General features: G+C 42.4%; 1 protein-coding gene across 3 annotated transcripts in view; it reads right to left on the bottom strand.

Annotated features, from left to right (window-relative positions):
• The window catches only part of KCNIP1 (potassium voltage-gated channel interacting protein 1), a 464,782-nt gene that overhangs the window by 201,711 nt on the left and 237,507 nt on the right, over positions 1–25,564 (bottom strand). The gene's annotated exons all lie outside the window — the stretch shown is intronic.

Genomic DNA, 25,564 nt, shown 5'->3' with positions numbered 1-25,564 from the left:
TTGGCTTTTCAAGTGCCCAGCGTCCACTACGCAATCCAGACGAGCTCGGCTGCCATTTGGGCACCTAGATAAGGGCCGCATTTTCAAAAGTCCTCCCCCCGCCCTCCATATCACCTCTCTTCCCAAGATAGGTTTGGCCAGATTTTCAGGAGCATGCAGCACTCACTGTGCACTCTGCACACAATGTGCTTTTGAAAATCTGGCCACTTAGTTTGTGACTAAGTGCCAACAGAGCTCTTTGAAAATACGATCCACAGTGGCGGCTGTGTTTGCCGACAAGGTCACTCACAGAGTTAAAATAATGTTTTGGGAAGGGGTAATGCAATTTGCGATAACTTGACCATAAGAAACAGCTGTAAAAAAACAAGCTGGAGTTTATGTTTAGATTAGTATCGTATTGTACTCATCTGAAATCTGATTATTTTTAGGCTGGAAAAATGTAAAAAACAACAAATAGTCTAGCAGCACTTAAAGACTAACAAGACATGTAGATGGGATCATGAGCTTTCATTGATACAAACCACTTCCTCAGATGAATGGAGTTATTAAAAGTCCAGTTCCAAAATAAATAGGGTTTGGGGAAGGGGGAGAAGGAAAAGGAAAAATAGTGACTTGGAAAGTTCATGTTACAGGAAGCTGATAGAGAAGGTGCAAATTGTTCTTAAATACCCATTGTTTGATTGTTTAACATTCCAATTCACTATTTTTTTCCCTTTCTTCTCCTCCTCCCCCCATCTATTTTGGAACTGGACTTTTAATAACTCCATTCATCTGTAGAAGTGGGTTGTACCCACAAAACCCATGATACCATCTACACATTTTGTTAGTCTTTAAGGTGCTGCTAGAGTAGTCATTTTTTAAAAAGTTTTTCCAGTTACAGATTAACTTGGCTACCCCTCTGAAGCTATTTTTAGACTATAACTGCACGCTAATCACCTGTGTGCTGATATTAACATACGTCTGTAAAAGATGTCTCCCAGAACTTTCTTGTAGCGAGTTGCCAAAAGGTTTGAAATGGCATTGTAGGGTCTTGGGCAGGATCTCTGAACAGGGAAGATGATTTTTGACTTTCTGGGGCTAGATAAGGGGACCAGTCCAGCTCCCACCCGAGTGAGACTTTCACTCCCGATTGATGGGAGTAGAGCAGGCTGAAGGAACATTTAGGAAGCAGGTGATTGTTCTCACTATCTAGTTTTCATAGTGTTTGTGCTGGGCTAATGGGGTGGTGGTGAATGGCTCCTTTGGCCATCAGTTTTGAAAGCAGTGCTTTGTCCCATGTGGTGACTCAGATACACCGACCAATCGGTTCTTTGTCAGAGCCATTATTTTGCTCTCAAGATGCAAAATATCACATGTATTTACAGCTTCCATCTTTCTGTAAAAATGTGTCAGCCATCCATATTATTTCATTTCAACAGTCAAGCTCTGTGGGTCTCAAAGCTCTTTGCCAACAACAACCCCATATGTTAAGTAACCGTCTTCCCAAAGTATCACTTTCTCTACCGTGGATGTGATGGCACCTCTGGGGCAAGACACAGGTGTTTAACGCTGCTGCGACTTACCAGGGTGCAATCAAGACTGAGGAGCAGCAGTGGTACTGCTGCCCGCAACACTGTATTGCCTTACAGTGCCTTGCAGAAGTGGCTTCTACCTGAATTTCTAACAAACAACTTTCCAGCATGCAAGCCACACCCTGGATATCTGGATGTGACTGAAGCTACCAGCCACCCTTGGCCTACAATCTAGCTTTCACCTGCCTTGGTTATTCTATATGGCAACCTCAACATACTGTCAATCTTGGATTTTCTCTGGGATAACACAAGTTTGCTATTTCTTTCATAAATAATATGCACACAACTTGCCGCCCCAAACAGAGCTTCGCTGACACTTCAATTTAAACTCACTGGTTTAGATAAAACAATAAAAGCAAGTGTGACAGATGTTGTCAGGATTTTATTGAGGAGCAAATGGTGAGTTTTCAAATACCTCACAAGACGCCAGTTGTACATAGATTCTTACAACTGTGTAGGGTGCGAACACAGGCATGCACTCGGTTACAACTGCACAGCTACATTCTGCAATATTTTAGGGCAAGCAAAGAAGAATACCGTATTTGATGGGGATCCTTGGCAGAAAGTAGGCAGCCGGTATAAAGTGCCTGAAGTTAGTGTTTGGTCAGCATAAGGTTCCAGCCCCTTTCCTTTCAGAAGTTAAGAGCAGCTAGATCATTCATGGACACGAGGGGTCAGAAGCTCAGTTTCATTTCTCACTGGGAAGATGGAATCTCCAGTAGCACACATTTCCTATGCTGGGGCAGTGGTTCATTTTAGCCTTGAGGGGAAGGGGATGTCAAATGCCATACTGAGCAATGTTATGTTTTCCTGGGAGATCCATCAGTGACCCAATCAGATCCTCCTTAGCTTATAAGATCTAATAAAACAAGGTTTTTATGGCTGGATGCTGTGCATTTATATGCCCCTATTTCCTTACAGCAATCTAAGTGTTCAACTCCTAGTCTAATTTGCAGCTGCTCTTTGAGAGTCAGCCAGTTCATACTAGGGGAAACAATTCCAGGAAAATAGAAATATGTTCTAGGAGCAAAATACCTAGTTTGTTCAGATTGCTGGGCCTGATTGTCCATTCTGGCCCAGCTACATTCAGTAGAAGACAGGAGGGAGACGATATAATTGGCTTTCTGGCTCCCCATATAGAGGTCTCTTTGGGGTTTTTCTGTCCTCCAAAGTAGGTTTGTGCCAGTGGGCAAATTATCTGGCTTTATACCCCCTTTAGGCTGCTTAGTAGCATAAAGAGTCATAGGTCAATGAGAAATCAAGTCCTCTGTGTTTAGCACCGAATTACAAATGCATAAGATCATTCCTGGCTGTGCAATGTGCACAGAAATCAAATCCCAGTTGCTGCTTAATTAGTATCAAGTGCTAGCACCTTGGCAAACTGATTTCACAACATAAAGAAGGACATGCAAGAAAAAAAAACCACAGGGAGAATACATACAGTGGGCCAAAGGGTTGGACGAATGAATAAGTTTCTTCAGGATCTCTACCAAGCATTTATAAACCTCAACTACCCACCCAGAGAAATAAAAAAGCAAATTGAAAGAGCCAGACGAATACCTAGAAACCATCTACTTCAAGACAGAGCCAGAAAACCAACAATAGAACACCACTTGTCATCACCTACAGCCCCCAACTTAAACCTGTCCAACACATTATCAATAAACTACAGCCTATACTGGAACAGGATACTAAACTCCAAGGCCGTGTCCAGACTCAGAGGTTCTTTCGAAAAAAGTAGCCTTTTTTCGAAAGAACTTCCCCTGCATCCAGACTCAAGTCGCGTTCTTTTGAAATAATTTCGAAAGAACGCGGCTTTTCTTTCGATGGCGGTAAACCTCAATTTACGAGGAAGAACGCCTTCTTTCAAAAGTTCCTCTTTCGAAAGAAGGCGTTCTTCAATGTAAAGAGGCCGTCTTCGAAAGAGAGCATCCAGACTCCCTGGGTGCTCTCTTTCGAAAAAGCGGATTTCTCTTTCGAAAGATCCGCCTGCAGTCTAGACGCGATCTTTCAAAAGAGGCGCTTTCGAAAGAGCCTCTTTCGAAAGAAGCCTGCAGTCTAGACATAGCCCAAGAGGCTCTGGGAGACAGACCCATAGTCTCCTATAGACAACCACCTAACCTCAAGATGATTCTTACCAACAACCACAGAACATACTGCACTAATACCAACCCTGGTACCTTCCCTTGCAACAAACCCCATTGCCAGCTTTGTCCACATATTCAGTCTGCTGATACCATTATTGGACCTAACCAAGTGAGTTATAAGATCAAGATCACATATTCCTGCACATCCAGAAATAGAATTTATGCTATCATGTGCCGAAAGCATCCGTCTGCTATGTACATTGGACAAACGTCTCAGACACTTCGCCAAAAGATCAATGCCCACAAAACAGATATTAGACAAGATCACAAAGAAAAAACAGTTTCTTGCCATTTCAAGCAGAAAGGACATTGTCTCAACAACTTGATTACCTGCATCCTGCTTCAAAGGCCTTTTAAGACTACACTTGACAGAGAATCCTCTGAACTGTCATTCATGCTTAAATTCGACACTTTACACCTAAGTTTGAATAAAGACCTTAATTATCTTACCTATTACAAAGATACCTTCCCCAGTTATCACCTCTAATATCATTAGCCCACAGACATTTACCTCCCCCCCGATCTCTCTTCTGTTCTTAAATTTGATTTGTCCTTTTCATATGTGTTCATTTTTTTCATTGTATCCTTTGGTATATACGGTTGTGATCATTTTCTTCCACTATTTGATCTGAGGAAGTGGGTCTGGCCCACGAAAGCTCATCACCTAATAAACCATCTTGCTAGTCTTTAAAGTGCTACATAGTCCTGTTTTTTGTTTCATCTATACCAGATTAACATGGCTACATTTCTATCACTAGTTCCAAGAACTATGTAGAAAGGCATCTAAATGGAAATGCCACAAAACAATGTAACCTCATGGTTATTTTCACTTGCTTCTTCCTTCTATGCCTTGCTGGGACGATACACGAACATATTATTTCAATGGGTTGCCGTTAAGGGTCACTGCGGTAAGAGTAATGTTCTGAACCGGAAAAGGTGGATACAACCATGTAACCAGCCAGAAGGGGTATCATGACACTCATGGGCCAGCCCAAGTTCACATGGCCAACCTACACAGCACAAGAGTGGAGAAGGGCTGCTTCCCCAGGTGCTTAAGCAATGCGAGTGACTCAGCAGAAGCTACGGAGAAGCAGCAGCGGTCAGTTTGAGCTTGTGAGTCTGTTAGAATACCTTGGAGAGACCAAGGAGGAGAGTTACCTCCTGAGATAGGGCAGAGCTACCAGGCCAGAGGATTCTGCCATGAGTGGTTGGCTACGTGCTATTTGCTACCATCCAGTCTTCTGTACATTTTGTCACTAAACTAATTGCACTGAGAAAACAGCCGGAGCCACTTACTTCTGCTTCATGTGGAAAACTGAGCTGGGAGGCCCCAAAACAGTTCAGCAGGTGGAGAACACTTACAACGTTTTGTATTGCTGCTCTGCCTAAAAGATCTCACTGGGACTGGGGCCCCACCCAGGGTGTGGCCTCACTGTGGCGTTAGCTCAAATTAAGTGACACAATTTGAGCTACGCAAATTGCGTAGCCTATTTCTAAACTTGGAGCAATTTTGAAATAGACAACTATTCTGACAAGTCCCTTAGTCCTTGTGGAACGAGGTTTACCGAGGTGTTGGAATAACACACCCATTTCAACTGCATTTCGAAATAACGGCCGTGCTGCAAAGAGGCGGAAAACACTATTTCAGCAAACCGGATGTATTCCAAAATAGTGCCACAGTCTAAATGTATCCCAAATGACCTATTGTACAACAAAGACACCCTCTTTCCCACAAAGCTCACAAAGTGTGGTAAATTATTCCAGAGCGAGGCTGCATAGGAAGCTATCACATAGTTATTCCAGAATAATTTAATCCACAATTGCTATTCCAGTCAATTTCTCTGTGTAGACAAGTCCTTATTGGTAGGTTGAATTTTTGACATGCATTTAAGACTCTATGGTGGCCCATTCGTGCTGGAGTTCAAATTCCTCTGTTCACAGACCAGGTAAATCACACACAGCAAAGTACACCAGTGTGCCTAACCTTGAGGAACAAAGACCAAAGGTTCCTTTCTAAGCCCTACTCGCTTCTTGGCTCCTCTGCTAGCATTACAAAAATTTCTGCCCCTCCATGCGAGGGTGGCTGATTTCGGAAGTGCTGACAGAATTGGATCGGGATAACCAGGCTAATTTCACATACACCAAACCACAGAAAGAGGGATTTGGGGCTCAAAAGAGAAACGAGAGGAGGAACAAGTCCTGATGTTATGATTTGTAATTTGTATAACAATACAGCTAGAAGCCCCAACTGAAACCGGGTCCCATCCGTGTTAGGTGCTATATAAACCCTGTCAGGGACATTCTCTGTCCCAAATACATCTGCAAAGCAAATACTCAACAGATGAGAGAACAGGAGTTTGACCCTTGTAGAGTAGGGGTGGGTCCATAAGGCATGAGGAACCAAGGTCACTGGGGAAGTCTAAACAGAGCATTAAACAGGACCCATACCCAACGCTCATGAGGTCCAGTCCACGGCTTTGCCCACAAGAGCAACCTTTGGTCTTATTGTTCAAACATGACAGATCATGGCAGACCAACCTCAGTATTCATCAGAGATCAAATCCAGGAGGACCACCAGCCTTAGAAGCACAGTCTTTCCTCGGCTGCTCATGAAATAAGGTTGTTATGGTCTCTACAGGAGGGAAGCCACCGTAGACACAAAGCCAGCATGCTGCACACCTTGGGGCAAATTCAGAGGCAGGAATTCCCTAACGAGTCCAGTGTCTATTTCCAGTTCTGGATGTGAATTTAGTTCTCCAAAGCAGTGCCCAATCTTCCCACCAAGTCTTATTACAGTACAAGTTGGCTGATCCATCGTGTTATTAATAGTATGATTATAGTATAAATATTTCACTCTGCGATATGCGTGGGAAGATTCATTATGCCACTATCTTTTCATGCACATCCTTTTCAATGCAGCTTTGTTAAAAGTTACCATGGAAAGTATGCCGGCTCCTGCTTTTTCAACGTTTCCTCAAACACTTCCAGTATTTTCTCAAATGCTAATAAGTGTTAAATTCAAAGACAATTTATTCAGGGAATAAAATCCATGCTCAGTAACACCAATTTATTTTATATCACAGGGATATAATAAGATGCAATAAGAATTTCATGCGAGTGTGAATGAAGCCTGGGCAGACGAGAACAGCCGTCATTTGCATAGTTTGCATGGTGTACTATGAAAAGCCATTTTGATAATGGTTACCTGGTCAAGGCAACGTTGTTGCTGTTCAGTGTTTACTGCCCTTCTATCTTTCAGACTCCTAATCCGATGGTACATGAAGGCTATTCTTTGACAAATAATATCAGCAACATTAGCACCGCAAGCTATTAAAAGCTCCCTTTCTTTTACAGCTGAAGCATCAGGTGGACCTGGGAACTGGAGCTGTCACCACCGCTGATGTTACCTGAACATGTGAGGCCTAAGGGAGGCCCTTTGCTTGGTGGCTGCTATTCACGTACATACATAGGGCCTACCAAACCTATCCCAACTCCTGAAGCCTGGGCTTAATTGCTACCCTCCTGCCATGTCCTTGCCAAGCAGTGCTTACCATAGCAATCCTCTGCTAAAGCAACTTTGTGGGCATGGTAAATTGCCATGGTAACCAGGCAGCTTCATGAACATAAGAACGGCCAATGCTGGGTCAGACCAATGCTCCATTCAGCCCAGTGTCCTGTCTGCCGAAAGTGGCCAATACTAGATGCCCCAGAGGGAGGGAACACAACAGGTAATCCTCACGTGATCTCTCCCCTGTCATGCACTTCCAGAGAAACAGAGGCTAGGGACAACATTCCTACCATCCTGGCTAACAGCCATTGATGGACCTAACCTCCATGAATCTATCTGGCTCTTTTTTGAACCCTGTTAAAATCTTAGCCTTTACCACATCCTCTGGCAAGGAGTTCCACAGGTTGGCTGTGCGCTGAGTGAAGAAAAACTTCCTTTTGTTTGTTTTAAATTTAATTTAGTGACTCCTAGTTCTTATATTGTGGGAATAAGTAAATAACTTTTCCTTATTCACTTTTTCAACATCAGTCATGATTTTATAGACCTCTATCATATCCCCCCCTTAGTCTCCTCTTTTCTATGCTGAAAAGTCATTCCCAGTCTTTTTAATCTCTCTTTATATCGGACCCGTTCCAAATCCATCATCATTTTTGTTGCCCTTTTCTGAACCTTTTCTAATGCCAATATATCTTTTTTGAGATGAAGCGACCATGTCTGCACACGGTATTCAAGATGTGGGCATACCGTGGTTTTCTATAGAGGCAATAAGATATTCTTATTCTCTGTCCCCTTTTTTAATGATTCCTAATGATTCGTGATGCGCTATTAGCTACACCGAGATTTGAGTCTCATACAGGACTACATTCTGCCAACTTGGCGGTGTTGATTTTTGCTGCTGAGGAGAGAGAGCTGGGGCATTTAAATGAAATCACAATTTACCCTTAAATCCATATGTTTTTACCAATTACATAACCCCCCCCCCCCACACACACACACACACACCTACAGTGTATTTTGTACCTTTTGGGAATTCTTGGTTAGCCAGTACCTTGACAATGAATGTCCCCTGAATATTAAGTATGTTTTACCCAATATCTTAAGCCAGGAACAGTCAATCATATCAATAATGAAACAGGTTATTTGCTAGTTCTGTGAACAGGGTATGACAAGTATCGCCACAAGTTGCACCCATCTCTCGGTCTGCAAAGCAGGCTTAGGAGCCGTGAAGCCGACTTTTTTGTTTTTGTTGTCTTTTTGCAATCTAATTAGAAGGGCTTTTCTGATGTTTCTAGCCCTTTCGGATTTTCTCTGTTTTAATAAAAGTTAAACATGAATTAAGAAAACCCAGGTGAAGGTTTTGCTTCTTCAGTAGAAAACAGCGAATGGTCCAAGTGAGATCCTGTTGGGATAGAGGAAGCTGGTGGCTCCTGTTAAAATCCAGAGATCCTAGCTGGTCAACAGAACACTTAGGAGACCAACTGAGTTGCTTCTGTGATAACAATGACATAGCTAGTAGTATCCAAGTAGTGATGCTTCTTAAATATAGCCCAGCCAATAACTTGTTTTAAGAAGATTTGTCAAGGAATTTTGTTTTTAACTACGGGTAAATTAAAAACGAACAAACAAAAACACCCAGGAAAAATAAGCAGCAGCAATTCCCTTGTGCATTCCTGCTGAATGCTTTACACAGGTGTTTAGATGGTGTTAATTTCAACTGTGATCCAATTTGCAGACACTTGGAAGGGGAGCAGATGAGCAATATAGCAACATCAAGTGTAAGTGGGGAAAAGGGATTCAGCACTCACAGATGTGAAATCCTACATCTTGCAAGGAGAGACAAGATGCAGAGCTACAAAGTGGAATTAAAAGCAAGCAGCGGCACCCAGCACATGAGAGCAAATAGATCTCCTGTCCTATTTGTTGCAAGGAAGGTGTGGAGTTGACATCTGGATGGTAACCAGAAAGGGGCTACTTAGTGGTGGACAATATGAACGAATCTGAAAATCACTGGCTCAAGATTCCTGTTTGCTCCCTGAACCTCAGATTGGATCCAGCTGTTTCAATGCAATGAGAGCAAAGCGAGTTTCCTCATGTACAGCATGCTAAATGCCTTGATTAGTACTTCCAGCATCAGGTCCTGAGCGGAGAGACTGCTGGCTGCTAGCAACATGTACAAGCACCTCAACGCTAGCACTGGCTGCAGAAATAGGCCACTTTTTTTTTTTTTTAACTGTAACATGAAGGCTGTCACACTGCGGTAAGCAGTCGGAGGCTTGCTTTGTACAAAACCAGCAAACCTGACTGAAAAAGCAAGGGAAGTGACGTACACGCAGCTGATATTGGAAGCTGTAGACAGAGTTATGCCCTTTTAAAAAAAAGTCTAAAGACCTCAGAAATTGCATCTGTCTCCTAGAAGAAATTGCAATGAATAAGGCAGTGGCCTTCCCTACCTGAACCTTAATGAAAGCAGGGTAAAGAAAACTATGCTCCTACAGAAAAGGAAGATCTGGATATGGAATCTGACAGTCTCACACGATGGGGAATTGTTACTTGAGTACCGACAGTAAGCCCAATATAATTCATGTGCTGAACATGCAGTGATTACCTGCAAAAACGGGCTCTTGTTCTGGCATGGTATCATACTGACATAGCTATGTGCAGGGCTCGACAAATCAGTGCATCTACTCACCCATGCTGAGTAGATTTCAGCTGGTCACCCCGTTCACTGGCGGCACACTCATGCACAATGCGGGTCTTGCACATGCGCAGTGGGGGCTGGTGAGTAGATTTTGCTGCCATTTGTCAAGCCTTGGCTATATGCATTCTGGAATTCTTGGGAGCACTAATGCATTGTCCAGATTGCTGCTGGAATTCCTTAACTGTATGAAGGAGTCATATCTAAATCTCCATAAAAAGGGGCAGATGACCATTTTGTAGGGCCCAGGGCAGCACAATTTTGCAGGGCCCCACTTTGCCACGGTGCATGCGTGGTGGCGCCACAGCGCATGTGCGGGCCTTCTTGAAGCACGGGGTCCGGGGCAGCCGCCCCGTTCGCCCTGTCCTATATCCACCCCTGTCCATAAATCTGAGGGTACATCTACACTGCATGGCTATTTCAGGATACAAGAGGTATCCCGAAATAGCTATCCCATGTCTTAACAATCCACCTGTTATTTCAAAATATTTTTCAAAATAACGGGTATGCTGTTTCAGCATTCCAGTAATCCTCATTCCACAAGGGTTAAGGGATGTCTCAAAATAGCACGTTATTTCGAAATTTGGTGCTGTGTAGATGCACCAAATTTCAAAATAAGCTATTTTGAAATAGATTTGAAATAAGATATGCAATTTACATAGCTGTGTGGACGTACACTCAGAGAGTATTTTGGGCAGAGACATGCTTTTAAAAGCATCTCTTGAAAAGTCATTAAATTCATGTATTTTTTTTATAATGTTTCACATTACGTTCAAAAAATCAAATCTAGGCTACGTCTAGACAGTAGAAGTATCCCAACATAGTAATTCCGTGTTTTTAAATACGCACGTTATTTCAAAATAATGGGTGCGCTGTTCCAGTGTCCCTGTAACCCTCATTCCACGAGAGTTAAGGGACTTGTTGGAATAGCTTTTTATTTTGAAATTAAATAAACTATTTCAAAATAACCTCGCAATAAGCAAATTGCGTAGCTTATTTCAAGGTAAGGGTGCTGTGTACATGCACCTCTACAAACCTACCAACATTACTGCTGGCATATTGTGAAACCAAGGACATCCTTGAAAGCATTTGCCGTGGTCTGATCAACTTTTAACTTTGTGCTAGCTCAGCATGTTCAGAATTCCAAACTACTTATTTAAATCTTTATATCACAGTACAAGACTCTTGGGATCTCAGTACCGCACAGGTACAATGTACTAGTGCCATTTCCAATAGGGCTGTCTTTCTGAAGCAGATCAAAGGGAATAGGTTCCAAAATGAAAATAGTTCTTTATCCATGAATTACAGATGTGGCTATTTAAATTGCATACATCTCTGCTTCAAACAGTCTAGACAGGGACTACATTTTAACTCAGAAAAGAATAAAAAATATATTGAACATTCAAAGGTGCCTATAAAATTTCTTTTTCTTTAATTTTATCACAGATTCGCCAAAGGCGGTCTCTAATAGCAAACTTAAGCATTATGTTGGAATAGGAAACATAATGAAAGTTTACTATCTTTGCCCTAATTCTAATTTATTAATGGTGGGAATAGAACTCAGACCGCTCTTGCTTGAAAATGAAATCCAGACGAAGTCACATCGCATAACTAAAATCTGCCAGGGTATATGTGGAGACATGTTCCTTTTCTTGTAGCTCAAAAAAGCCAGCATTGTACAAATAAATGAAGATTCAGCAAGCTGCCTGACAAGCCAGACTTGACGGGAGGTTAATAACCTGACTTTTGTGCCAAAAAACTCATTTCTCATGTAGTGCTTTCTGTTAGATCTGACCACACTGAAAAGCATTTTCAAGGTTATCAAGGAGAGCACTTCGTTCCCTGCCCCTCCTTTTCAAAAACTGAGCTGTGCTGCAGAAAAACTCCATGTTGGCAAACAAACATGCCCCCCTCCAGCTCACAGTCTCCGATGTTCTCATATTGGCTCTCCATCTACACAGTAATTGCAGCACCATGATATAGAGCAGTTTCAAACTGCTCCAAGCACAGGAAGAAACTCAGTTTCGGAGCCTGTGCATTAACAGTCACAAGAACACAGCCAGGGAGGCTGAAGGAAATGCCTTATGGGAGAGATTAAAGGAAATAAATATTTATAGCTTGGTGAAGGAGAAGGTGATAGCTGTCTACACATCTCTCTGAAGGGTGTAAACATCAAGGAAGGAGGGGAATTGTTTAGGCAGATTTAAACTGTATGATTAGAAATAAGAAGGAATTGATCCATAGCAAAATTCAGAGCCAGATCCTGCTTTTCTTACCGAGGCCCGGCTTGCATTGAAATTCATGGTATTCCACTGATAGGGAGTTGTTCTTCTGTAAGCCGGGGTGTAAGTGCACTAGCTTGCCACACACTAACTGGCCATGCAGACCCTGCTGCTGTGCATAAAAAACAGGGCAGCCTGTTTTGATCTGCTCCTAGCTGAGTGAATGGACGTTCTTTTTCAAGTACTCAGCAAGCTTGACACTCATTAGCGAAGCACATCAGTGATCAGTTTCATTGGTCATGTTTGCCCAGCTATGTGAATTTGTGAAGTACTGTCTCGGCTCCTTAAGTATAGTCTCTGTTTGTGCTGGACTTACTGTGACATTTGAAATGGAGTCTTAAGTGCAGTCCTGACATTTTTTTTCTAGTGTCCTGACAAGGAATCTGAACAAAAAATTGCCATGTAATACCCCTACCTAAAATAGATACATACACAAATACACACAAGCCATTTATGTAATGTTCAAGAAGCCCGACTTTATGTTTTGATCTTTATTAATGAAGACTACTGGTTACACTATGTAATAATGGAGAACTAGAATATTAATGTCCATTTTTCTACCAGCACTAAGCACAAGTTTGATCAAAGGAGACTGAGAATACATTGTCAGTAGCCCTTAATATTAATTTACTGACTTTCCTGCGGCTTTGACTCAGAATGTTGCATATCTTCTTGTTCCCAGGGTGCCAGGACTGAAGAAATTAAACTGGATGTTAATTACACAGTGGGCCAAATAATATTAAGTCTTATTAAGTGGTCTGTAAAGTGGGATATTTCTGAACCAAGTAAAAACTGTCTACTATCTAATTCCTATTCACTTGGTTAGTCTGGGATGTTAACAAAATATGAGTCGCCATTACCTAATCAGTAGAGGGTTTCAAAAAGACTAACTGCATTTGGTTTAGGAATCATCACACTGTTTGCCCGTCCTTGTATCTACCAAAACTGGGCATAAAATCTCTCCAATATAAAGTCTCCCCTGACATTTTGACACTTCTATTTTAGACCAGGGAGCTACAAAGAACAGCCTCATACTCAAGGGTTCTATACACTATCAATAGAAACTACAAATGTTTACATACAGGATAAGAAGAAAAAATAAGTTTTTATGAACTTTATTCAAGATAGAAGGGATTGGGGCATAAGCTTGCATGGACCTGCTCCTCACCAAACACCCTTGCTTGGTACTGGATGATAAATCTCTATTCCAGACATAATAACAACATCTGAACTACTGTCCCCTTCAAGACCTGCAAAATTGGAACAAACAGGATGGGTTATAACTTTTTATGATGTTGCTTTTTTTTATTATATTTTAGATTAAGACTTGTTCCTGGGCAGTAGCATCTCAGCGTGAGTGTGGGGATTTGGAACTCCACTGAGATGTACATTGTAAAGAGAAAACTAACCAGGAACTGAAGTAGCATATTGTGCTGCGGGGGTAGCAGAAATGCACCTGTAAAGTAGCGAGTGACTAATGCTTCAGGAGATCATGCACTCCAACAGCAAGAGCCAAGATGACAAAAAGCACAAAAAAAGGTTACATTGAAGCACCAGAGGGAGATGGTTGGTGGGAAATAAGCTGCTAATTAGATGTTTGAAAGAGAAGATCAAATCATCAGTATAGTGGCATCCACCCTTAGATCCTCAGTGAATTAAAGACCCTTGAAACCATTATCTGCTAAGAGAACATAAGAATATAAGAACTTAAGAATGGCCATAGTGGGTCAGACCAAAGGTCCATCCAGCCCAGTATCCTGTCTGCCGACAGTGGCCAATGCCAAGTGTCCCAGAGAGAGTGAATCGAACAGGTAATGATCAAGCGATCTCTCTCCTGCCATCCATCTCCATCCTCTGACAAACAGAGGCCAGGGACACCATTCCTTACCCATACTGGCTAATAGCCATTAATGGACTTAACCTCCAAGAATTTATCTAGTTCTCTTTTAAACCCTCTTATAGTCCTAGCCTTCACAACCTCCTCAGGCAAGGAGTTCCACAGATTGACTATGCGCTGTGTGAAGAAGAACTTTTATTTGTTTTAAACCTGCTGCCCATTAGTTTCTTTTGGTGGCCCCTAGCTCTTATATTATTGGAATAAGTAAATAACTTTTCCTTATTCACTTTCTCCACACCACTCATGATTTTATAGACCTCTCTCATATCCCCCCTCAGTCTCCTCTTTTCCAAGCTGAAAAGTCCCAGTCTCTTTAATCTCTCTTCATATGGGATCCATTACAAACCCCTAATCATTTTGGTTGCCCTTTTCTGAACCCTTTCCAAGGCCAAAATATCTTTTTTTGAGGTGAGGAGACCACATCTGTATGCAGTATTCAAGATATGGGCGTACCATGGATTTATATAAGCAATAAGGTATTCTTCGTCTTATTCTCTATCCCTTCTTTAATTATTCCTAAAATCCAGTTTGCTTTTTTGATTGCTGCTGCATACTGCGTGGACGTCTTCAGAGAACTATCCACCATGACTCCAAGATCTCTTTCCTGATTAGTTGTAGCTAAATTAGCCCCCATCGTATTATATGTATAGTTGGACTTATTTTTTCCAATGTGCATTACTTTACATTTATACACATTAAATTTCATTTGCCATTTTGTTGCCCAATCACTTAGTTTTCAGAGATCTTTTTGAAGTTCTTCACAGTCTTCTTTGGTCTTAACAACCTTGAGCAGTTTAGTATTGTCTGCAAACTTTGCACCTCACTGTTTACCCCTTTCTCCAGATCATTTATGAATAAGGTGAATAGGATTGGGCCTAGGAGTGACCCTTGGGGAACACCACTAGTTACCCCTCTCCATTCTGAAAATTTACCATTTATTCCTACCCTTTGTTTCCTGTCTTTTAACCAGTTCTCAGTCCATGAAAGGATCTTCTCTCTTATCCCATGACAACTTAATTTACAGAAGAGCCTTTGGTGAGGGCTGCTGTCAGGCTCCTAAGAGGAATTGTCGGATATTTCACAAACAGGAGACCAACCTGAATTTGAGAATTAGCTGGTTGCCAAAAACTTCACACTGACCCTGCCTTGCAGCCATCTGAGTCCCTGGAATGGTTCAGGGCAGTTGCTTCTTAAATTGGCCTCTTTTTCTTTTTTTTCAACAGCAGAATGTTGCAGCTATTATCAGCAATCTGTTGGCAAGCCAGACGCTCGGAACAGCTTGATTGGCATAGCTAAATGTGCGTCTCTTCTCAGCGTTTTCCATTTGCTAGCAAACGGCATTGTGATTGAAGTATAAAGCAGATGGATGATATCAGACAGTTTCCAAACACTGCTGATACGTATCTGCTGTTTGGGAGGATGTTGCCATTATTTTGGCACATAGGAGACATGCACAATATTCCCGGCCATTTCTGTACATATTCTCTGCCCTGCTTTGATAGTGATGTTTTCAGACAACAAAAGGTGAATGGAAGAGACATGATGAAAGAGGTCAGAAATGCAGGCACCTACAATGAGATAATCAGAGCTGGAAACATTAGAAAATCTAAATGGTCCAAGTGACACCTGGGACTGTATTAAGTGTAGGTGACCATCACCCATAATTCTTATCACAAAAATGTTTAGAACCAATACCGTATTCTCCATGACAGAGGAATGAATTGTCTGAAGAGACCTAGCTAGGTTTCAGGGGGTAGCTAAGTTAGTCTGTACAGGATAAACATAAAAAACAACAAATGGTCTGGTAGCACTTTATAGACTAACAAAACATGTAGACTAACAAAATAAAACTCCTGTCATCTGAAGAAGTAGGCTGTGCCCACGAAAGCTCATGATACCATCTGCATGTTTTGTTTAGTGCTACCAGACCATTTGCTGTTTTTTAAGTTTATCCTAGCTAGGTTTGCATTCTTACTGTACAGTTACACTGTGACAGAGATAATGTAACAGGATACAAAGACGCTGGTTTCATTCCCTTCACAAGTTTAGAAGTGCAATTTCAGATGCTGTACACCATATTATACTCTTGCAATTTATGAAGACTTTTGCTCTTCACCGACTTTGAAATTACACTTGCAGGAACAGCATCCTCTTTATGTGAAATAAACTGTTAGCTCACATAAGAACTGCAGACAGTGACATAGTCTTCTCAAAAGTAAGTGTGGATTTATTTTGCATGTTTACATCATGAAGTTATAACAGTTGAGACTAAAATATTGGTGCTTTAGTCTTTTTTCAGAGGGTATGTTTACACTGTAGAGTTTTTCCTGGAAAAACAATTGTTTTTCCTGGAAAAACAATTGTTTTTCCTGGAAAAACAATTGTTTTTCCTGGAAAAACAATTGTTTTTCCTGGAAAAACAATACTTACGTCCACACTGCTATTGCGTTCTTTCAACAGGAAATCAAAAGAACGGAGAGTTTTTTCCGATGGCAGTCAACCTCATTCTACGAGGAAGAAGCCTTTTCCCGAAAAAAAGTTTTCAGAAAAAGGCGTGTGGACACAGAAGAGAGTGTTTTTTTGAAAGAAGAGGCCTCCAGGAAAGAGCACAGGTACCCTGGTGGCCACTCCATCCACAATAATTAAAACTTAAATGCAAGATAGAGTCTAATCAACGTGGATGTGATCTTTTGAAAAAGCACATCGCTTTTTTGTTGTGCTTTTGCTGTATGGATGCTCTCTTTTGAAAAAAGATTTTCCAGAAGATCTCATCCAGAAAAGCTTCTTCTGAAAGAAGCCTGCAGTCTAAACATAGCCAGAAAGTTGTTTGAAATTGTTATAATGTGGAGAGTAGTTTTTAGGATGAAAAGTTTATTTATTTTATTGTAACCATGCATAGCAGTATACTTTTTTTGTTTCTTTATATCAAGAACATTCCTAATCCTTATCTCTTTTTCACATGTGTTGAATTTGTTTTGCTTGGATGGAAATTTAAGTATTGACTCAGAAAGCAACATCAGTGAAACCCTCATGTTCAGGGTTGTAATCAGAAAAGTGATTTGGGGAAAGCAATATTGTGAGGCTTCATAATTGCTCTCTTTCCATTCCACCCAATCAAGTGCACTCAGCTTACGGTCAAAAAAACGTTTTCCCTTACTGCATATTTAAGCTGTTTGTTTTCGAGTTGACTAACATCTCATTACAAGTAAACAGGGAAAGGAAAACAAAGTGCCCTAATAGCAAGAGAACACAAAAAATACTAACAATTTTCTGTCTATTCTACAAATTTAATTTGGGACGTGGAATTAAGCTGCTTTCTTTGCACTGCTGTATCCCTCAATTTAGCCGGGAAGAAACCTAACTCAGCCATGTACTTAACTGAATGATGTAAGTTTATCACATCTAAATCCATGCCTCACTTTACGCTCATGCTTTGGTGAGTTGGGGGCCTTCCAACTGGTGACTGACAACTGTACTGCTAAACAAGGTAGGCAACATTCCAGTGCACTCTTCCAGAGCTGTACCAGCCCGCCGGTGTACACATTTGAATCTGTCAGTCAAACAAGCAGGTGTGTCTAAGGGCATGTTTGCCCTGCCAAATAGACCCACGGCAGAGTCTCAAAACACAGGTCAACTGATACAGGCCCACAGGCTTAGGCAATGGGCTAAGAATAGCATTCCTGCTTAGGTTGGACCATGCTTGGAGGCTCCGGGTTTTGTGTGTGTGTGTGTGTGTCTGTCTGTCTGTCTGTCTGTCTGTCAAACCCAGGCTTTAGTCTGGGCCTGAATGCCTATACTAGCTTCTTTAGTCCTCTCATATCAGCCTGACTCAGGTGACCTTGGCTTGGCAGGACCCTCCTTACAGTTTATGGTGCCCTATGTGAGCGGGGTGGGGAGGTGAGAACGGAGGAGCAGTTGCTCCATGGGGTGGGGGCTGCACTCAGGGCTGTGGGGTAGGAGGGGGAGGGGCAGGAGCAGGGCAAGACCAACATAGTCGGGGGAACTGGGGGAGGATGGTGCTGCAGCATCTCCACATTCTACATGGGTTCCTAGCCCTGTGCTGGGATCCCAGCTGCTGCCCAGGCTTCCACCCCGGCCCCATGCCCAGGGTCCTGCATATGCAGCTGCATGTTCTGTGCTTGCCTAAGGACAGCCCTGCACGGTGACCTGCTGCAGAAGGTCTTTCATTGCAGCACAGACACACTCGGTGGCGAACAGGGGCTGGAATGGGGAGCTTATTTCACATCACTTTTAGAACTGTACTCAAACTTTAAAGGCGACTGTAAAATTAGATACTAATCACTTCCAGTTATTAAAGAAAAACGATCAGCGGCTACAGTGAGCTAGCTAAGATGAAAGAAGAAGTGGAAGATGATTTGACTAAGCTTTTGAGTAACCTTTTTGTCATCTGCAGGCTACCTTCATGCAAAGGATTCTGCATAGGTTCACCATGAAGGAGATTCATAATCCTTAGGTTCACGCAGTGATTAATCTCCTAAGTAAAGTGTGGCATTATGAAGAGTATAGATGTTTGAGACAGATGCATTGGATGTGGTTGTTAATATGTGGCAAATATACATTTCTTGCCTACACCAGCCATAATTACAATTATTTCATTGCTGTCTAATCCTAGTCTGACATGCGAATACTTGGCTCACATGCCACAAGGTAGAAAAGAAAGTAAAGTATTAAATTAATTTTCTTTTCTCCGGGGAACTTTACCATATCTGATCCCTTAAGCTTTTTATTTTCTGTTAAAATTATCCCCGTCCTTACGTCTCAGCGAAAGGGAGACGAGATGCAGGCATAAATTTATTCTTATTGCACAAAGTCAGGTTTGAAAATAAGCCAGAACCATGAACAACCTGGAGATACGTCAGTGTGGTTGGTTGCTGATGGGGCTTGAGGGTGGAGGAACGGAAGGAGGTAGATGTGCTTAATCTCAGGAAGGTTTGGTCAGAAATTCACTTCAGGTATCCCAGAACCTTTCAAAAATAACATAAAAATGCAGACTATTTAGAAAGTCAGACAATATTCAAAATAGAGTGACTGGAATTTTCAAAGGAGTCAAGTAGCCAACTCCTACTGAAAATTAATGGGAATTGGAAGCCTAATTCCACTTGTACATCTGAAAAACGCCACCAATAGCAATGCTTTTCCGGTTGAAGGGTAAGCATGGAGAGGCATGCTGTGGCTCACCACCCTAGCAACAGCCTGGGGGAGGCCAAGGGGAGGGGGGTGAACTCGGCATGTGGACTGGAGAGGTGCGGGCATGTGACAAACAAAGCCATATATGGAAAGGTTGAATCTGATTGGTTTAGAAGTTTGTGTTATGTAACCTGTAACCATGTGCTATAAAACAGCAAGGGGAGGGGCTCCTTGCTCGAGGGGCTCTGGCTGATTTTAGTACCAGGGGCTCTCCCTTTGTGCACATTGAATAAAGTATTGAATTGAATTGAATTGAATTGAATTGAATTGAATTGAAGACCCTTGATTCTGCCCAGCACCTGAGTCTCTGGGAACCACAAAATCCCAACACGGTAAAGCTTGATGTTGTTCAAGGGTATGTTAAGAAAGCCTTTCATGTAGGGGAAAAAACACATTAGAATCCTTGCCTGAAAAGGTACAGATCATTATTTACTGTAATGCTGTCTGCCGGTACACCCACCCACCACTGTTTCTTCTTGTATCATCTGAATCCACATTAATACCACAGATTGGATCAGATTCCCAGGCGGTATAAACCCCTATAGCTCCATTGATTATCTTTGTCTTTAGCAGATTTACACCAGATTAAAATCTGCCCTACCCCCATCCCCACATTGTCTGATTATGATTTTTGTTTTAATTCTAAAAGATTGAGACATTGCACCTTCTTATTTCAGCCCAGCCCAGCCCATATCTAGTAGTTACAAAGAAACACAGGGTTGAGTGTATGTCTCAGCACTCCAGTACATCACTGACTGTGTAGCTAGCATGGTACACAATTTCCCACTCCCTTTGAACAATGCCAGTTTTAACTGAGACAGCTCTATCACACAGCTCTGTCACACGGCTCTTGTGCTCCGATTTCTTGTCTTATTCAAAATCCTAGACTTCCTTCCTTCCCTACTAGTTTTCTGTAGCCAATGAGAATATTCTACTGCACCATCCAGAGATCAAAACTGCAAATCAAGAGGAGAAGTTGCTGCATATACACACACAGCACCACTGGGTACTGAGTTAATATCTCCAAGTCATTGCCTACAAGGCTTTGCCCATAAGCCAGTGATTGGTTACTTCGGATCTAGTCTTAAAGGAAATGTAGAAGTGAAGAAACGCCCACTAGCACATTACGTCCTTAGATCTTCCACTTCAAGATGGCCATATAGATAATTTACCGTTGATCATCACACAGCCAGCATGCTCATGGTGGGTAGAGAGCTGCTCCAGGCCCTTCCGGTTAACCGGAATCAGTAAGCCTCACCCATTACCAGGGAAGCTGACCAGTTAATCATTCACATTCCTAACCTCAGTGAGCCCAAAGCACCTGCACTTGCATCCCCCTGCAGAGTCCCATTACTAGTGCATCCAACATCCACCCTCCCACAAGCTGCTGGGCATGAAGATACCCCCACCCCGTCCGACACCCGGATCCCGCCTACCCTCAGATAACCTCCCTCAACCACATCTGGAACCCTTCCACACTGAGACACCCTATATTTGGTTCCTGCCTTGCTGAGTCTGCCTGCCCACAACTGATGCCCCGGCACAGAAGGGCAGGGCCCTGGGACATTTCTGGGCTAGACTTGGCCCTTAATCTGAATTCATTTCCTGGGGGGAGCTGCATAATCATCTCCCACGTGTGTACAGTCAGTGGCCCGTGCTCCCTCATGTCTTGCTGGAGCTTCCCCATTCATCTGACCAATACAATGTGCGGAATTTTCAAACGTTGTGTGCAGAATTTTTATTTTTTGGCACAAAATGCCTCCAGGAGTCAACGTTTCAGCAATAAATCAGGCACTAAGGGGAGCAACGAGTGGTTGATCCAAGCTCATTAATTATAGAAGCTTCCAGTGTCGCTTTCCCGTAGAAGTAACAAGAGGTTAGCGTGTTTTCACTTACGAACACTTCCATTGGCATTCTAGTGAGCGGTGCTATTGGGCATTAATTTCTATTGGGTACTGTACACACTACACCAATGAACACTGCTCCACCAGCATTGCTGCTTTATACCATCGAAGGGGATTGACTTCATTGGATTTTGATCAGTCCCTTAATGTCATTTATTGGCAAACTCCGGCTTGGAAGATGAAAAAACAAGTAAAAATCCACACTTTGGCTGCACTTGAATAGCTTTTGCAAATGTTTGTCACTTCAGAGAGGGAATTCTCTGTGGAACTAAATGCCCAAAATGAAAGCAGGTGGAGGCACAGAGTCTAAGTGATTAAGACCCTCGCTTTCTGCATAAACAGCTCCCTACAAGGCTGTACATCTCCCAAAGAGATTGACAACCTGTCTCATCTCTGTCAAACAACATGTCCTTTGACTGGATAGAGCCAGTGGTGCTCAGAACCTGATATTTAAGCCTTCAAATTATGGCAGTGGAGGAAGATAATTGTTCGCAGACCGCTTGATGTATTTGTCACCTTTTATTGCTAATAGGAGGCTATAGAAGCAAAAATTCTCACATAAAGCTTTTTAGTTGACACCAGGGAGGTATTGTGGAGACAAAAAGAATATTGAGAAATTATTCAAAACAATGGAAGATGAAGAATTGTTCTCTCATTCTCACAAGCCTATTTAAACAGCAAACATGAGTCAGTTCCATGTTTAAAGCAGCGTACTTCTTGACTGGAAATTCCAGGGGGAAATTTTCAGTTGGTTCCAAAACAACAACTAGATTTGTGGGAAAGAAACAAGTCTTTTGGCTATTGGTTGTTGCATCAACGGGGCCTTCAGAAGAAAACCAAGGATGAATGGAAAGTTTCTACTGAGGTTTTAAAAAAATTCCAGGAGTGGTTTCCATCAGGTGGTTTCTTCATATGTTAGGCAAGCTGTGTCTACACAAGAGTAGTGTGTGTGAAATGTCCAGCGCTGCACTACCTCTGAAGCAGCAATAGTGGTGGCAGTATCTGAGTGACTGCTCATGTTGACAGGCCTCTGACAGGTCACTAACATTTTAGGCTATGTCAAGACTGCAGGCTTCTTTTGGAAGAAGCTTTTCTGGAAGAGATCTTCTGGAAAAATGTCTTTCGAAAGAGAGCGTCTACACAGCAAAAGTGCAATGAAAAAGCAATCTGCTTTTTTGAAAGAGAGCATCCACACTGATTGGACACTATCTCACATTTAAGTTCTGACTGTTGTGGACGGAGTAGCCACCAGGGCACCTGTGCTTTTTCCTGGAGGGTTCTTATTTAAAAAAAAAAAAAAAAAAAAAACCACCACCCTATTCCCCATCCACACATGCCTGTTTCCAAAAGAGCTCTTTTGGAAAAAAAGGTTTTTCCTCATAGAAAGAGTTTTACCAGAAAAAACCCCTCCGTTCTTTTGACTTTCTGTCAAAAGAATGCAATTACAGTGTGGTCGTAGGTGTAGTTTTTCCGGAAAAACTCTTCAGTGTAGACACCCTCAATGACCATGATGTCCAACCCAGCTGAGAGCAGGATGTGAGGAGATGGTTCCTTAAAACCTTCAGGCACCTCACCCTCTATCTACACTGGCTCTCCTATCATTACTCCCACCCATATGGCTTCATCTGTGGTATCAACAGTGAGAAATTTTATCCAAAGACGCCTAGGGTAGGGAAAATCAAATAAGCAATTTAAGGCAGAAGTCACATTTCAATTCCACCCAGCACCAAAGCTGAAATAATTTACAAGACACATATACAATCACATTAATATAATTATAATAAAATAGATATACATTAGAGTTAGTGGCAGGGAACGGAAAATTCCATGCCAGTTCTAGACCTGGTATACCAATTGTCAGGTTTTTCTTTAACTTTGAAATACTTAAAAAGAAAACCAGACAGCGCAAAAGTAGCTTTTTTTTTTATCACATTCAGTAATAATAAAAAAATGCAACCTGCTCTACTCAGGTGTAAAAAAATCCAGCCAGTCTGGGCCACCCTTGATGTAGCTTGTTGAGCAAAATCTAAAACGTATAACAGGGTGGACTGCTCCTCGGTGGGCCAGGAGGCCTGAGCAAGTCCTGTTCTGCGGTACAGCCATTGGGGGCCTGGGAGAGATAACCAGCAGATTCAGGTTGGAAGGGAGGAGGGGGGAGTCACATGATATCGGGATGGGCACATAGTTCCTATAACAGGGTAAAAGGACGGAAGCTATAGGAAGTTGGTTGACTCTTGTGACCGGGGGTCTCCCAGGCAGACAGCCTATATCAAGCCTGGACGAAAAAGCTTCCAAGACCTATCCCATGTCAGGAGAAGGCAGCGGTTGAATTTATATTGAGCTGTTGCATTCTGGGTTTTACTAATTAATTCTGGGTGATTGGGAGGATCCTCTCTCAACTTCATCCATGGGGAACAACCTCATTGTTATAACTCAGTGGCTGTTTTCTGCTAGAAAAAGAGTGAAGGCCAGATGCAACCGAAGAGACTGGGCCATCCATCTACAAAGGTACGTGCATACGCTCCTCATGCCTCCAAATAGCCATCACAAAGTGCTACTGACCCCGCTGGAGGTGGTTCTGATGCGTTGTGTATCTATTCCTTTTTACATTAGTGAGCCCGGTGCACTAGTGAGCTGTGGTGCACTCCACCCTTTCTTCAGAACTTTGTGCTTTTCAACCTTCTAAGGCTCAAACCATGGAAGGTGGTAGCATGTGACAATGAGCCAAAATGAGGAGGGGAGGGGACACAAGTCATTCACACTCGAATTGTTCCACCCGGCAGACATCCTTCCATCAAATGCCAACACTTTCGCTAAGCTCAGTTCCATTATTCTATTTTATTTCTGCGATAAAGTTTCCATCATCGAAGGGAGGAAACAAGAATGAGCCTGTGAGATAGAGGTAAATTAAGCACTCAGAGAAATGATGTCCTTCAAAATGAGGAACATTTGAGAGGAATGGCTTTAAAACATACACAAGCAGCCATACGGGAAGGCATAGCTCAGTGGTTTGAGCACTGGCCTACTAAACCCAGGGTTGTGAGCTCAATCCTTGAGGGGGCCATTTAGGGATCTTGGGCAAATCTGTCAGGAATGGTACTTGGTCCTGCTGTGAGGGCAAGGGACTCACCTCTCAAGGTCTCTTCCAGCTCTATGAGATAGGTATATCTCCATAGAGTAATTTCTCCTAAAGGATGAGCAAAACCTGATTTCTTACAGGATAAAGCACAGCAGCTACATCTACACTGATATGATTTTCCAGAAATGCTTTTAACGGAAAAGTTTTCCGTTAAAAGTATTTTCGGAAAAAGCACGTCTAGATTGGCAGGATGCTTTTCCGAAAAAGCACTTTTTGCGGAAAAGCGTCCGTGGCCAATCTAGACGTACTTTTCCGCAAAAAAGCCCTGATCGTCATTTTCGCGATCGGAGCTTTTTTGTGGAAAAGAAATCTCTGCTGTCTACACTGGCCCTTTTTCGGAACAGTTTTCCGGAAAAAGACTTTTGCCCGAAAGGGAGCAGCATAGTTTTTCCGGAAAAGCACTGATGATTTTACATTGGATCGTCAGTGCTTTTCCAGAAATTCAAGCGGCCAGTGTAGACAGCTGGCAAGTTATTCTGGAAAAGCGGCTGATTTTCCGGAATAACTGGCCAGTGTAGACACAGCCAGCATGTCTTGGGTACAGTTTTCAAAAGCTCTCAGCATTGGACTAAATCTACAGTCTCCAAATTCAGCAGTAAAGCATAGGTTAACTTTATGGGCGTAGAATCAGGCTACTGCTGAATTCTTCCAAAAATCCTGCCATATATACACTATAACCTCCTTATTCCAGGTGTCCCTAATTCGGGACCACCCACAATACAGACCCTGGAAGGCAGAAGTGGATACAGCTCTCCGTGCTGCCCCTCCCCCTCTCCTGCGGCTGGAGGAATGACAACATAGTGACAGGTTCTGCTGGAGGCGTGTCCCTGCCACTCCCACACCGATTCCCATCCCCCTCACACCCTCCTTGGCCTGGCAAAATCTTTAATTTTTAATTCAGCAAGCCCTGATTCCAAGAGTTGCCGGATTAAAGAGGCTCAAATGTAGTATAAATTCGGATGTCCGTGGAGTTTCATATTTACTTTGTACGCTTATTTAAATTGGAAACATTGCCTGTCCTGCTTCTCCCCCAAAAGATGTCATTTAAAACCCTCCATTACAGCCAGAAGTGCTCAGTTTTTTACAGCTCTGTGTTAGGTGCATAACTCTTCTTACTCTGGTCTGACCAATTTTTATCTTCTCATGTCTGAAGCACCTTGAAAAAAGCATTTATACATTTCAAACAAAATAAAGCTGAAGGACAAGCCTTTTA

Source organism: Pelodiscus sinensis, chromosome 16 (genome assembly GCF_052426305.1).
Source record: "Pelodiscus sinensis isolate ZL-2025 chromosome 16, ASM5242630v1, whole genome shotgun sequence".
Lineage (NCBI taxonomy): Eukaryota > Metazoa > Chordata > Testudines > Trionychidae > Pelodiscus > Pelodiscus sinensis.
The sequence above is the reverse complement of the archived record's forward strand: the minus strand, read 5'-3'. Positions and strand labels throughout refer to the sequence as shown.